The 15,269-nt window shown below is 44.2% G+C and overlaps 1 protein-coding gene across 1 annotated transcript in view; it reads right to left on the bottom strand.

Moving 5' to 3' along the window:
• The window catches only part of NAV3 (neuron navigator 3), a 492,511-nt gene extending 486,810 nt beyond the window's left edge, over positions 1-5,701 (bottom strand). The window contains exon 1 of the mRNA XM_015857110.2: positions 5,450-5,701. The gene's annotated coding sequence lies outside the window, so the exon portion shown is untranslated. The remainder of the gene's footprint in view (positions 1-5,449) is intronic.
• Between the last annotated feature and the right edge of the window lie 9,568 nt (positions 5,702-15,269).

The raw sequence follows: 15,269 nt of genomic DNA, 5'->3' as shown, positions 1-15,269 counted from the left end.
TGGCAGTGCTCTTCCACCTCACCCACTCTTACTGAGGCAACTCCCATCTGCAAAGTTATCCTTATCTTCTTTCTTATCTTCCTCAGAGGCACCCTTAAGAAATCACGCCACAAAACACATAATCACAGCAGTTTGTATCTGTGATGTACAGATAAATCTTCAAAAATAAAATAATACTGATTTTACTTATATTCCTTAGTAATTTGTAGAGTAACTCAGTGCCGACTGATACACTTTTAAAACCAAGCATGTAGCCTGCATTGTAAAGTAAGATATATTTACTCTTATTTTAACTCTTTTGGCAGTTTGGATGACTAATCAGCTTTGTCTGTGGCAAGTTAAGACTTTCAGTAAGGATGTGTGGATTTATTGCTTCCAGAAAAGTGATGAATTTGCAGTGTCCTTAAATAGATCATAGGAATCCTTATCTTCTTAGGTTTCTTTTTTTTTCTGAAAATTCTTCAGTTGTTCCATCATCACTTTTTAGTCACCACTTTTTAACTGCCAGTTTGTAAAGGTTACTGTAAATATTGCCCGTTTTATTTACTTCCTCCCATTTTACTAATTTTTAAGGCTTAATAACTGTGTATTAAGATATACAGCCAAAGACCAAAGATGAAAGTTTTATAGTGCAGCTGGAGTTAGGCTGTAAAGCCTGCTTATCTGTAGTAAACAGAACTGATCATAATGAGCTATTAGACAATTTTAGTTTCAATATCCTATTCCAAATTGTCACGTTATCTAGGAGCAGTTTTCTTATCAATTAGATGCTATCATTCTACATAAAGCTGAAGAAGGCACGGACCTGTATTTGAAAGCCAGATGGAATTGAGCCCACTGGATAAAAATATCTAGACGTTACATTTACACTCAAGAAAAGGTAACATCTCACTGTATAAAGTAATTGACATCGCTGTGAAATACAGCCAAGTATGAGCAAATCAGAACCTTCCAACACAGCAGCTACTCTTGAAAAAGGTAATTACACCATAAATTCAGATTTCTAACAGTAAACTTGATTAATGCTTAATTTACCGATCAACCTATCTCCCTTGCTGAAGATATTTCTTCTCAAATCCAAAAGAAGTGATTCTCTTAGTCGTCAGCAAACCATTTTGTTTCAAGCAGCATCCATCATCTTGCCAATGAAAATGTCAATAGCACAGAGAGAAGCAGCACAGTTATCTAATTTTTCCATATAGACGGAGGTATCTATGTAATAAATCTAATATGAAAAATATCTTGTGTTGTTTTTATGACACATAAACACATTTGATCTATTTTCCCTCAAAATCAAATTATGTAGAACGCCACAGGATCTCCCACTTAAAAGGCAGCTACTATTAACTTTTATCTCTCTACGAGCGTGGTTCTGAATAATCAGAAAACCTCAAGTTTTCTGTCACTGACAGAACACTCATTAAAATCTGGTAAGACAACAACTGCTTCTATTTCTGTAAGCTCTCAGTCGAGCATTCTTTTTTATGCTCTTTAATAACCCTGAGGCCTTTTTTAACTCTACGCAAATGTTTGGTTCAGTATAAACCTGCACTTCCTTTACTAACACTGCTATTCTACTACTACCCAGTTGTTTGTAGTGAGACAACTTCCAAAACCAGCTGGGACCACCTGTTCCAAAGCCCAAGTCACTACCCAGCAGTGCAGCATGATGCGTACAAGTAGAACAACCGGTGATGATAACACTGCCATATAACAGAAAACAATTACGGTTTTTAAATGAAGTGTAAAGGCTGGCAGACATAATGGCATGACCTTATTTTTCTTACTCGTATTCCTCATCTGTCTGCTGGTTTGTCACTTGCAATTTGTTGAATTAGTCTGAAGGAACATTGCTGTCTCATTTGAGGCAGGTGGAATACATTTGCTGCAAGGAGCTGTGAGCCTGGCTGAGCTCTCTAGGCTCCACTTACAAGCAAACACTGTGAAGCAAGCTGTGAAGTAAGCAATGCTCATTGGTCTATTCCTGATAGACCGGGACATCATCTCCTCCCGCTGAAGTCAACAACATTCATCGGGTCTTACTGTTAGCTGGCCCCATTCCCTACAATTTCCCAGAAGCAGCCACTTTTGTGTGCTTTCTACTGACTTGCACATCTATGGCTATACGAGGGAACACTGATGTTTGTAGTACCAACATGCAGCTCTTCTTAGGACACCTGATGTGCCTGCAGACTGCTGCATAAATCAGAGCTCTGAGCAGCTGGGGAGAACTAAGAAGTTCTGCCAGAAGAGGCACCGGCCTTTTAAATGGATGCATCAAGGTATTACTTTAAATTTAGATGTGAAAGTAGGGAAAACAAATGAGTAAAGGGGTGCTGTTGCACATGCAGCCACTGTCAGGAGTAGAAAAGAACTTAGAAACTAAAACATTGTGCAATTCATCGTTACATATTTGGGCAGAATGTTTCAGCAGGGAAGTTTTAACACAGCCATTTCCTACAACAACTATCAGGGAAACGCTGAGCATCTGGACAAGTCTCTGGTTTTACACTGACTAAATCCTAAGTATTCTAATGGTAAGCACAGCACTGGGTCTTGCCAAACATATATTATACTGACGAGCATGCAACTCGGTGCAGAACATAATCAAAGGCACAGCAGTGTTCTTGCCCCTCCGTTGCTTGCTTCCCTGACATTATACATGAAAGTTTATCTTGCAGAGGTGGGCCAGATTTCACAAGCCAGCATCCCTCTGCGCTAACAACTTTCCACACACACACTTATCCTCTCAGTAATAACTGATCTGCATATAAACAAACCGGTTCTGTTCATGCAAATGTGAACAGCTCTCAGGCAGATTGTTCCATCAGCACGTGCAGGCAGCCCCACTGGCAGCTGGTACAAAAACAAGCACAGCACAGGTGCAGGTCAGAATCCATCCTTAAAATAAGCAGGTCCCAAGTGTAGACCACATCAACGTGGAGGCTAAGTGTAATATTTAGCATTAAGTAGGTAACACTTCTCTTAGAGAAAATCTTTATTGTTGCATCACAGCACAACCAAACATAATGAATTTTTGATCGTCTGTAGAATAAACCATATTAATGCCATCTGAAGCAAACATTCCCACACTCAGAAAAAAAGCAACAGGACATTCAGTGACCGAAAATGCCACCAAGATCAGCACCCTGCGCAGCACAGCACCATTTGCACCTGTATTTCTAAGTCTATACCAGTGACACCAGGGTGAAAGGATGGCTTTATGAAGGACCCTGCCAACTCCTCACCATGATAACAGCCAGCTGCTCAAGCAACGTATAACCCAAACTATCCTTTACAGCCATCATCAGGCTGAAATTTCAACCAATTTCAGTGATTTTCCCGTGGCATTTTTAATTGGATCAATAGCATTCAGCCATTTTGAACACTCTGGTGGCACACACGGACTGACACACACACACATATGTGAGCACTCCCTTTAATGCAGGCTAATAAAGGTCTTAGGAACTTAGGAAAGTGAGCGTTATTAAAGGGTTATTAAAGGGTTCCTCGGCTCTCAGATCTGATTTTTGTTCATATTTAAAGCCCGCAGTAGTGGAAAGAGGAGATTTTTTCTTTTCCTCGCAGCACTTCAGAGTCAATGCACTTACCAAGATAGGATCTGAATTCCATTCTGCAAAGCAGAATGGTTATAGCTAATTGGCAGGCGCACACAATTTCAGAACCAGATCTCGTAGATTAAGCTCATTACCCCGAGCTTTTCATGTCAGACTCCGAGTCCCGGCGTAACCCCTTCCCCCGCCGGCTCCCTCGGCGCCGCTCACCTGCCCGCTCCGCCCGCAGCCCGGCCTCCCTCTCCCGCAGCGCCTCATCCCGGCGGGTCCCGGCCGCGCTCCCCGCCCGCCTCAGCTCGGCTCCCTCAGCGCTGCCGCTGCTCGGCGCTCCCCTCCAGCTGACGGCCTTTTTGAGCGTGAACGCTCTTCAGGCCACAGCCTACGCCTTTCTTTTGTGTCTGGAAGCCGGGAGCAGTTGCTGGGCACTAAGAACGAGCCAACCTTTGTGTTGGCAGAGACAAAAAACTATTCTCGCCCTCAGAGCACCACAACCCCCCAAGTGCAGCCCAGCCAAAATGAGAAGGCTTTAAGGGGCTTGAGGATGCTCCGGGATGAGGCACCTTCTGATTAACAGTAATGGTTCCCAGTCTCAACCCAGCGCTGGATATTTACAGTGGGAATAAAGCTCATCAGAAGCTCGAAGTTGCTGTTAGTTTGAAAGGAATACGTCATCTTCAAATATGCAAAGCAGGCAGAACGCTGATAGCTCCGAGTTTCTGACCTTGCCTCGCCGCTGTTTGCAGCGTGCACTTTGGCTTTCCTGTAATAAGATCACCTTGCCACCAGATGATTATTGATCACTGGTGACAGAAACAAAAAGCCCTGACCACAGCCATCTCCTCCTCGTGCTCAGTGAAACCCAGCACAAGAAACGACAGATACCCCCTTCAACCGACTCACAGACACCACAAGCTCATCTCTGGCTGGCAGCCGGAGGGGCAGGCTGGCCATTGAGCCATGGGAAGTTGTAGCACTGCCCCACATGGTGCACGGCTCCCACCTGACAGTGGTAATGGGCCCAGAGGGACAGAAATGGGCAGAATCTCCACCACCAAACCCAAACCTGCAAGGCCTACCATGTAGTACCACGTACAGTCCAGTGCTGCACAGGGAGCAGGAGGCAGGTGGGGCTGAGCAGCGGGGCTGGCACCAGCGGGCATCTCAGCACCACTGGGGCCAACAGTGCCACCACCAACCCATTGCCACTAACAGTGAGGTGACACATCCCTCATCCCCAACTTCTCCGGACCGGCCCAGCAGGCGGGTGAGGTGCGGGCTATGGGGGGAGAAGCTTCTAGACCATCCTGCCCGCAGGTTTCCACAATGAGCATCTCCTGAGCCCGGCACCCGATCGCTTCGGGCCAAACCCTCCTCGGACGCTGTGGGCTGACCCCAGCCCGCCCGGGGCGGTGAGGGAACAGCCCCGGGTCCGGGGAACGGCCGGGGAGCGGAGCGAGGAGCTGGGATGCGGTGGTGCAGGGAGCGGGCGGCTGCGTCCTCGCTCGCCGCTGATTTTAAGGTAAAGTGCGTGCGATCTCTCACCCTCACAAAAGGGAGAAGGAAGGAAAGATGATCCAAGGAAACAAACCAGGCAGGGAAGGATAGGGAGGGGGGTCGAGGGCGGTTGGGGGGGGGGGGGAGAAGAAAAGGAGGGAGAAACAAAGGGAAGAATAAAACCCTCTGTGGGAACAAGCAAACAAAGAGGAGAAGAGGAGCTCGGCGCTCTTCCCGGGGGTAACCCCCCGCCGGGCTCCCCGGCTCCGCCCGACGTGCAGCCCCGGCCCGCGGAGCACCGCGCAGGACCCCGCGACCCGCTGCTGCCGCCCGGGGAAGTTAGCGGTGCTGAAATACCCCGCGGGGCAGGGGCACCTTACCTGCCGGCTGTCACTCCTCGGGGGCCGACGAGGTGGGAGGGAAGAAGCGGAGAAAAAAAAAATAAAAAAATAGGGAAATAAAAATAATAATAATAAAACCACCCCAGTTTCCGAAATTGCACCGCTCGATCAGGTTACTATGGAAATCATCTCGAGGAGGCAAAAAAAGCAGCCAGAAGCCACACTCATCCTCTCCGCCTCCGCGAGGGACCGCGGCGCCGGAGCCGCTACCTCCCCCGGGCGCAGGTTGCGCGCTCCCCGCTGCCGCGCACCGGCAGCCGGCCCCGGCCCCAGCCCCACGCCGCACCGCCAGCGGTGCTGCCCCCCGCCGCACAGCTGGAATTTAAAGGGGCCGCTGCCCCCGCCAACGGGGCCGGCTGGGTGTGCCGCCAGAGGAAAAGTTTCCCGCGGGGGCCCGTTGCGGAGGGGCTGAGATAGGGGCACACGGAGCTGGGGGAGGGAGCGAAGTATCTGCTGTGCGCAGCCCGAGGCGCTGTGAATTAGTGTATGCGTAGCAGCAGCTCGCGAAGGCCTCAGCAGGGCTCGGCTGCAGGGAGAGCGGTGCGCTAGGCAGCCCCCGCCTCAGAGTGGTAACGTGAGCGTGCAAAGGGAAGAAAAGGTATAAAATCCGGGGGGAGAATGAATGCTTCCCATCTCCTCTGTCCCGGCCCCTATAATATTTAACTGTAATTAACAGACCAGAAAAGAAACAAAATCAACAGTGGTGAAAGGTGCCATCCTACCTCATTTCCTTCCCCACTGCCTGAACCTTCACCAACCCCACCTGTCCCAACAAGTGCACTTGGCCCAACAGAGTCATCTAGGCTTAAAGCCAGTGCCCATCTGACACCGTGCTTCCGGCAGAGCAGTGCCAAGTGCTGCTGCTCTCGGGTGCAGATTTGGCGTGAGCCGATGAACAGGGCGAAGTAACTACTGCTGCAGTCTCCAAGCTCACTCCTCACACCCCCTGCTGTGCCACCTGCCCACCTCCCACTACACGCCCCTCTCCTCCTGCAGTGTGGCTCTGGCTTGGCCACTGAGGGATGGCTTTACCCCACCTAGAATATCTCTACAAGTTTTTGCTGGTAGGGGATGAAGCTTCTGAGCTTTTCTGCTCTTACAAACAGCTCCAGCTCCCAAGCAGGGGAGAAATGGAGAAAACTCGTGTGAGTTGTCAAGAGACCTGCAAAGGAAGGAGCCCTGTGCTCGTGCAGGAGGGAGGGGGCAGGTGAGAAAGACCTGCAAGTTGCATCCAAGTCCAAAAATGTCTTCAAGCTCACACTCTTGGATGCCTAATTTCTTCAATTTTCTTGTAAGAGTGAGGAGAAAGAACACACTGCAGTTGGTCAGTTCAGGGAGGACATTTTGCAGTTAGTGGCCACATGACACCTGTGGGTCTTTGAGAACCATTGCTTGCAGAGAATGCAGCTGGTTGGGCCTCAGTGCTCTTTATTTTGCAGTGCTGCTTGGCGTGGCTACAGCCAAAACTGTGCTTTCTGGCAGATCCTAAATTGTGAGCGGGGTTGGAGATGGGGAACTGGCCAATGGGGCTGTGTTTGGATGCAGGAGAAGAAAACAAAAGAAAGAAACGAGAACTCTCCTACTGAGCTGTGTGGTATTTCCCCATTCCAAATAATTCCTGGCATTTCAGTGGGCCATTTCTAGTTAAGAAAACGAGGGGTGTAATAAAACCAGCTGCCAGCACATCAAGGGCTTAGCGTTAAGAAATAACAAAGGCTTTTTTAAAAGGGCTGAAAAAAAAAAAAGGCAGGAATCCACTGTCATGTTGTCCAGGAGTCCAGCTTTCCAAATGCCACCATAACTTGCACTGTTCCTCCCAGAATAAAACACAACTTGTTTTGATCATAGTTTACGAAGCACAGCAGACCAGAAGGGGACAATTGGAGCTGGTCCTGCTTGAAGGTGCAAGGCAAGAAGGAGGCTGACTGTCTTACTGCGCTGTGGCTCTGTGAGCAGAACATTTTTTATCTGAACACATTTCCACAGTGTTGCCAAGAAAATACAAATCAATCCTTTATTTTTCCTTTCATTGAGAAACATGAGTAACGTATAGTGAGAAGAATAAAAGGCTGACACTCGGCTTTCATACATAAAACTTCATGGTTTCTTATCTAATAAAGTATATGGGGAGTTTTATTTTATGTTTCCTCGAGGTGTCTGTGAATTAATTTGCTAGATTCTGGGGGGGCGGGGGGGAAAGTCAGTTATGGTTTAGTTTTCCTCTAGATGAGATATAAACAAGTTTGTTGGTGTCATTTACATGAGATTAAATGGAAATTTATTTCAGTGATATTTCAGATAACTGCAGCGATAAGCTAATTTGAAATTGCAGTATCTTGCCTTGTGTATTTAAATGAGATCAATTATCTTAGCTAACATATGCTTATGTAAGTAGAACAATAAAACGATGAAAAGGTCACAAAGGCAAAAGTATATTATGCCCATGGACCGGGTACTTTCAGTCCTTTGAAATTACACCACTACATGACACATGACCTTGTCACAGAGGCTGAAGGAGTCTCCTATCAACCACAAAGATTTACACAACATCTCCACTCAGACACCTTAGCACCTTTTGGATGCTAAATCCCTGTCTCAGGCAAAAGAACTGCTCATAAATAGGCTCTGGAGTCCAGTGGTATTGAAAGAGTGTGTTTCTTCATCTAAGCAATACGCTACATTGGAAGCAAAAGTTTATTGTTACAGCAGTATTGAAAATTCCCAGCTTTAATAATTCTCTTGAAATGTGAACTCAGCCATGCTGCAAACTTAGTGTTTTTTATGGTGTCAAATAAAATGCAAAAGCCTTTTTTCACTTAGCACAGTAAGTGCTGTACCCTGATGTCACACGCATCACAATTTTGTATGTCTAAATGGAAACCTTTAATATCTGAACAAGAATTGAGTTTAATCTATTAAAGCTTAAGAGTTTCACATATACCTATTGAAACTTGAGGGAGGCCCTGCAGAGTCACAAGCACTTGAATGGGACGATACAACTGTGAGCTCCAGGTTGCATCCCATAGGATCATGTGCATGGCAGAAGGAAGATCATCTAGTCCAACTGTCAACCCCTCCCCAACATGCCCATTAACCGTGTCCCTCAGTGCCACATTGACAGTGTTCTTGATCACCTCCAGGGGCAGTGACTCCACCATCTGCCTCTGTGGAGAGAAGTCTACTTTCCTACATCTCTTATTAACACAGACAGGAAGACTTCACAAACCAAGTATCAGATGGGCTGTTCCTGAGAGTACAGGAGAGTAAGTCTGCCTGCTTGATTTCCAGCCTTGACACCACCTTGGAATGAAGCCGCTATTGCAGAGAAAGGCTGACCTTGCACTGAGATGGAAAGATCACTTTGCTGCCAATTTTCGAACACCTGCTCTAAGGCTGAAGTTATTAAAATGAAAGAGAACGACAAATTTTAATGCTGCATCTTTTTCACGTTCACAGAATGTCTCATTTTCACATTAAAAAAAAAAAATCATTTTGTTATACCATGGCTATATAACAACTTAAACGGTCAGAAATAGGCAATCTGAGTGCCTAAAAATGATATTTTCATGGGGAAAAGTGGGTGAAACGTCAGATTGTCTTACATCAGCAACTGCAATCTGACTCTGAAAAAGGGAAAAGCTCAGCAGCCCCCTGAGCCAAATTCACAGCTTCTTCAACAGCATGCTCAACTCTTGATAGTTTTAGTGTTTTTTAGTAAATTCACTTTCTTGATTGCAGTTTCTGTTAGCCCCAGACCCTGCGTGTTTTGTACCACTTCCATTCATCCGAAGGGATACCCAACTGGGGACACAAATTGGCTGCTGAATAGCCCTCTCGGACTCCATGCTGTTATTTTCAACCTCAGATGGAAGAGAAAATGCTCTCTAGTGCCCTTGTTTCCATATAGAAAGAAACAACAACAACAAAAAAACACCACTAGAAAAACAACCCACACATAAAAATGTACCAAACATAGAAACAAACAAACAAGTCTTTCAAACGCAAAACAGAAGGAAAACCAAATTATTTATGTTTAAATATTACTTCAAAACCATTACATCCCAAATAGAGCAATCAGAAGGCATTATAAAATATATGCTTCTTGTAACAAAGAGCAAAAATACCCCGAAGAGCGATTCTGTAATACTTCAGTAAGAGCTTATATGCATTAGAGATGAGCTTCTATAGCTTTCTTACCAACAAAACAGCTTTCATAGGCAGTTTTTTCTTATAACAGGATCTGCCCAGCAGACATAAATACATTTCTGTCAGATTCACCAGTCTGCCATGGATATAAGAAAATATCTTGAGGAGACGTGGGTATGGTTTTATGCACTTCTTTAATCCTTCAGCTCTTCGGTTCTCAAATGACTGAGATCTCTTCATATTCTGTATTTTTAATATTCCAGCTAAACTTTCTGAGCACCTTACAGTCTACTGCTCCTACCGGAGGATAAGATCATCTTTTAGATAATAACATTTCTTGAGGTGTGACTGCAAATGGAGTAGAATTATAGTCTGTAATATGTAATTGTAGTAGACTATAACATGTAATTCCAGAAAGCACCTTCCTTGTGGTCCTTCTGGCACCCACTCAAGCTACAAGATGTTCTTTACCCTATTCCAGAAGCCCTGTCCTGGATGGAGACAAGGCTACCTGCTGTCAGTGTTGGTAATTCACAACAAGCAAGCATGAATCATGCATACATGAAGCATGTGTGAACAGGATTAGATAGGCTTTGATCCAGAAACTGAGCATTCAGTGTGAGATGTCTGCCACCCAAACCACGGCAAGGGAATGGAGGGAGCTGTAGGAGTCAGAGAAACTGATGAGGACTACTCATTTGGCAGGTAATGAGGTGCTGGGCACTGGTGAAAAGCACTTCTAGTAGACTACCCTTGGAGAAAATGCCCTTGGTATGGATTGCATCATCTGATGCTTGTAGAGGATTGTGATCTCAGGCAAACATTTAGAGAGATGTACAGACAAGAGTGTCCTCTGTTCCCTGTATTCCTTCTGCATCCTCAGCTGTAACAGTTGGTCCAGATTAGGGCACTGATTTAACAAAAAAAGGTATACAGATCACTTAAGAGTCACTTGGAGACAGAGCAATGACAAGGCTTTGATCATAGACTGTGAGGAACAGCTTTCTCTCAAAGTTTGTGAAGGATATAGGAGCATACAGACCAGAAAACTTGGTCCTACTTAGCGTTCTGGGAGCCTGTGTAACAAAGTAAAGAAGAATTGCTCCGGTACAGCAAGTGAAATGTAAGGAATAAAATACAGAAAGAAAATAAGATGTGAAAAGATTTGAAGAAAGGGACAGGAAGGAAGAAAGGAAGGAAGTGATTTCTATCCAAGATTGTTATCAGGTTTGGTGGAGAATCACACCAGACAGTCTCTCTCAGTCTGCCGTTGAAATAGATGTATTTACTTAATTGCCACCAGGGTAGGAGTCTGTGCTTCTGTATTTGTGCCACTGCAATTATTTTCCTAGGAGTGAAGCATCTGAATTTTAATATCCCATATATTCAGTGCAACACAGCATATTACAATATCTTGACCTTTTCAATGTTCCATAAATTGATTGACTGGTTGTTCCTGTACTCCCTTGTTTATAGCTCTAGAAACCTTAGCAGAAGAGGTAACATGGGCATCTCTGAGTCATACCTCCAATGTTTATCAGCTCTTTCTGAATTGCACTGCTGCTCTCTTGAAGACTTGACAGAAGCTTCACACTGTGCGCCCGAGGTGCGGTAGCATACAAAATCGTGCCAGAGAAGGCAGGGATAAGAGCTACAGGCTGGCTCATAAGGCCCACCACAGGTGGTCCTGTTGTAGGTCACATTGGTTGAACAGTGTTGTTACCAAATTGTGATATTTCCAGTGAGTTATTCTGACAGCCAGATAAACCTTCAGCTAAATAAATAACAGGCGTAGCCTTCAACCAACCAAATGCAACTGTTTAATTAACGTGCTTATTCTAAGTAAATTAAAAGGCAAGGGATTGGGAGGGAGGGAGCCTTCTGATCTTTTAAGGATGAATAAAGCAGAAAATGCAATACCAGATCTAAACATGAAAACGAGTGAATCCTCTTAAAGCTGAGGATGCAACAGTAATGCAAAGCAGGAAAACAGCTTTTCATTTTCAGCCATAGACTCAATCTGGTGGACTAATAGTAAGAAGATACAAATTGTAATAAATTGTGGTTTCTGGAGGAAGGCTTGAACATCAAACCAAAATAGGAACCATTTCCTCTTTCTCACTGCCTGTCTTACAGCAAAGAAGGGAGATCTAAACCAGTAGCCACACAGGACAAAATCCAGCTATAAGAATCTGTTGCAGTTGTAACTAAGAGAATTTTTCACTTCTTGTGAGATAACTAGAAAACCTTCTCTCTGATGCTTTTTAAGGGTTAGCATATGGGTATCTCTCTGTCTAGAGAGATAGTATAGACATAGCATTGACTCTTTTCCTACCTGCTGAGGAGGGAAATACCCACTCTGTAGTGGCTTAGAAGTATTAGACACACACACAAATCAAAAGGCATAAATAAATAAAAAAGTAGAAATGCCATATCCATCTGAAGTCCTTCTTGTGAGAATAGATGTAGAAGGTTTTCTGAGGGAACCTCCAGAGCCCCGCTCACATGTTCCTTAGAGGCTCACACATCCATGCAATGAGTGTGTAAGATGAGAAGAGACCAGAATGGCTGTAGTAAGCTTCGTGCAGGCATCCTTCAAAAACTCCTATCTGCCCCTTCAAACAGTGATGCCAGCAGCAGAAAGTCCTGTTTTGTATCAGAGTATTGGGCAGAACAGGAGGGGCATGCTGCTACCTGTATTACCAAAGGTGGAGCAGGCAGGCAGGACCTGCAGCTTGGCTCTGTTAGACAGACCACTACCCGAAACCTGCTGGCACCATGTTACTACTCCTTCTCTACCTAAGTTAATCCCAAGCTGTTCTAGTTTTGTGTGCACAGCACCTTTTTGAATCCCACATCTGATGTGGGGTGTGAGGGGTGCTGCGAGACCAAGACAAAACATGTGAGAGAGCCTAAAACATGTAGTTATAGCCTTCAGTCCCCGTCTCTTGTGCACCGCATGAGGAGTAGCGCTGCCTTCCCAGCCTCCTGCTGGAATAGTGAGATGAAAAATAATCGCATTACGGTGAATCCAGACAAAACAGAGCAGCCAGTTCTGGGAAGGGGAAAGAATGTTATAGAATTTCTCTCTTCTTTCAAAGGCATAAATCTTAAGATTGTTAAAATAAGTCTCCGTCTCAAGTTTTTGGGCAACTTGTTGGTTTTGGATGTCCATTTACCTATCATAGCAACATTCATACATTTCTGTCTTCTATTAACAAGAACATTTTGAACAAGCCAAACAGAACTAAGCCTGATCACATCTGCACTGATATGACTTCCTACACTGCTGAAACTTGAACTACTTGGACACTGACCATCACAATATGCAGCAATATTATACCCAGCAATAAAGATCAGTGAAAGCTGATCACTGGCACAACATTCTGCATGTTATCCTCTTTCTTTAGGCAATAAAGAGTATACATCATGGGCATTGTTCTAAGAAACAAAAGGTTCTCTACTACTGGATTATATTGCTTAATGCTTTCTTTACCTATGGCTATGCTACAGTTTGTGCCTTAAAAGAGACTGTACATTTTCTTACCAACTTGATGGAAGAAGCGTCAATGTCAGGAGGCAAAGAGTATCTATTATCCATATCATCCATGGATAAAAAATCTCAGGACTGACAACCAAGAAGTCTGCAGTAGCATCATTCTGTGACTGATTGTGAGAAAGGCACAAGAGAAAGGGCAGATGCCTTCCAGAGCAGCAGGTGTCAGCAGTGTAGGCAAGAAAGAATGGAAACCTATAGAAAGAAAGTAGCTTTCTGTAATGGTGGAGGTAATTGATGTATATATGTCTCACTCTTTATTTTCAAATTAACAGTAAAAATCTAATACCTAGAAAGGTATTAGGCCATAATGTGAGATTATTTGGAATGGGATAAACAATTATTAAGTGTATTGTTATGATATGTTATCAGTATGCATAATTTAGTTTATATCAACTAAACTCCAACTAACAGAGGGCTCTGAAGTAGACGCATTCTAAGGGGAAACATTGCCTTGCAAAGTTTTCTATCCAAGTTGGCTATTTTGGAGTCAAAGAGAGGCCTTGCATATTCCCATGATAGACCTGTGCCAGAGCCACTAAAAGGACAATAACTTCACAGTACTTGCATCTTATACTTGGCAGGAAGGATATTTTTCTTTTATTTTCTTTCGAACCTACTATGTCTTATTTTCATTGCCTTGTCATGGATTTTCACTGATTTCTTTGCAATTTGGCCAAACATGGAGAGAATGATGGATTTGGATTTGTGCAATATTTTACTGCTTAGGATGCATTGCCAATACAAGATGCATTTGAAGATCTTTCAAATAGACTCAGCTGAACACACAGTGAAAAGGATTTTACTCATAAAAATTAAAGGGAGGCATACAGTTTTCTTTCAAGAAAACAAGAATGAGTCATCCACGCATGCATTTGATTTCCAGATCCAAGACTTTGCTGTCTAGACTTACGGTTTTGATTTTTCTAAACACTTAATCAGTCTTTCTGTAGGCCGTTACATCCTGATGTCAATACAAAGTTCACGAGAACATAAAAAGCAAAGCAAGGTGTGCAGAGCTTTTCTCAAGCTGAGAATTTGAAATAGTTCTCCAGAGAGAAGAAAAAGTTAAGATAAAAAAAAAATCAAAGATACCTAAATTGGGGACCTCTTGGTTCCCTCCACACGTGATCCATGGAGAAGTATCTTCCTACTTGCATTGAAATCTGCAAAATTCACTTATGGCTCCTCAGGATAAGCAGATCTTGGAAACTCTACTTTACTGTTGAGTAACAATTGCAGTTTTGTTCTGAGCTCTGCGAGACCACCAGAAGATTGGCAGATGAGTTGCATAAGAGAGACAGCGCATGTTGGCAGGTGGAATGAGAGCAATGATAAATGACATAGAGTCACATGGAGGAGCCCTGGATGAATGGTTTCTCTTCCTGGAGTCTATATGCACAAGATGGAAATGTGCAGCAGAGTTGTGTCCATGCTTTCTCTTTCTATTCCAATTACAGTGGAATAAATAATCCATTGGAAAACTGGGGATCAGAAAACAGATTTACAGATGAGAGTACTCTATAACCCTAAAGGTGCAAGTGGCATTTTTGTAATTAAATGGATGAGCCCTTAATTGGCAGGATTGAGGCTCGGGCTTTTGAGTTCCTCCATGGTCACCACAGAAACAAACATCCTTCACCTCATCTCCTGAGGAGCGGCAGCTGATTAGGAGTAGGAATTTTGGCTTCTAAAGGCTACTTTGTGGGTGCTGCATTGGCTACAAGATTTTGGTACTGCCCAGGTGTGTCCTAACCCTCCAGAACATTTGGTGCAGCAAGTCTGAGAAAAGTAGTGGTGTCTCCTAGAATGCAATCCGCCTTCCATCTGCAGCCAAACAAAAGCTGTCAACACACCTGCTGTTGAAGCAATCACTTACTTGCATGGTGCTACAGGTGCAAAAATATTGCTTGTCTGCCCAGTTCTCCCACGTTTGTTGCTGTGATATTATAAGTCCTCAGAAGATATATATAAGCCTTCATCAAACCAGCTGATATTTAGTTTCAAGCAGCATATTGATTTATTCTTAGCAAGGAACAAAGAGAAAGAAAAAAAAAGAAAAGAAATAGCAAGGGAAAATAAATGCATGTGCAGGAA

The sequence above is a fragment of the Coturnix japonica genome, chromosome 1 (assembly GCF_001577835.2).
Source record: "Coturnix japonica isolate 7356 chromosome 1, Coturnix japonica 2.1, whole genome shotgun sequence".
Lineage (NCBI taxonomy): Eukaryota > Metazoa > Chordata > Aves > Galliformes > Phasianidae > Coturnix > Coturnix japonica.
This window is presented reverse-complemented; position numbering and strand designations above follow the sequence as displayed.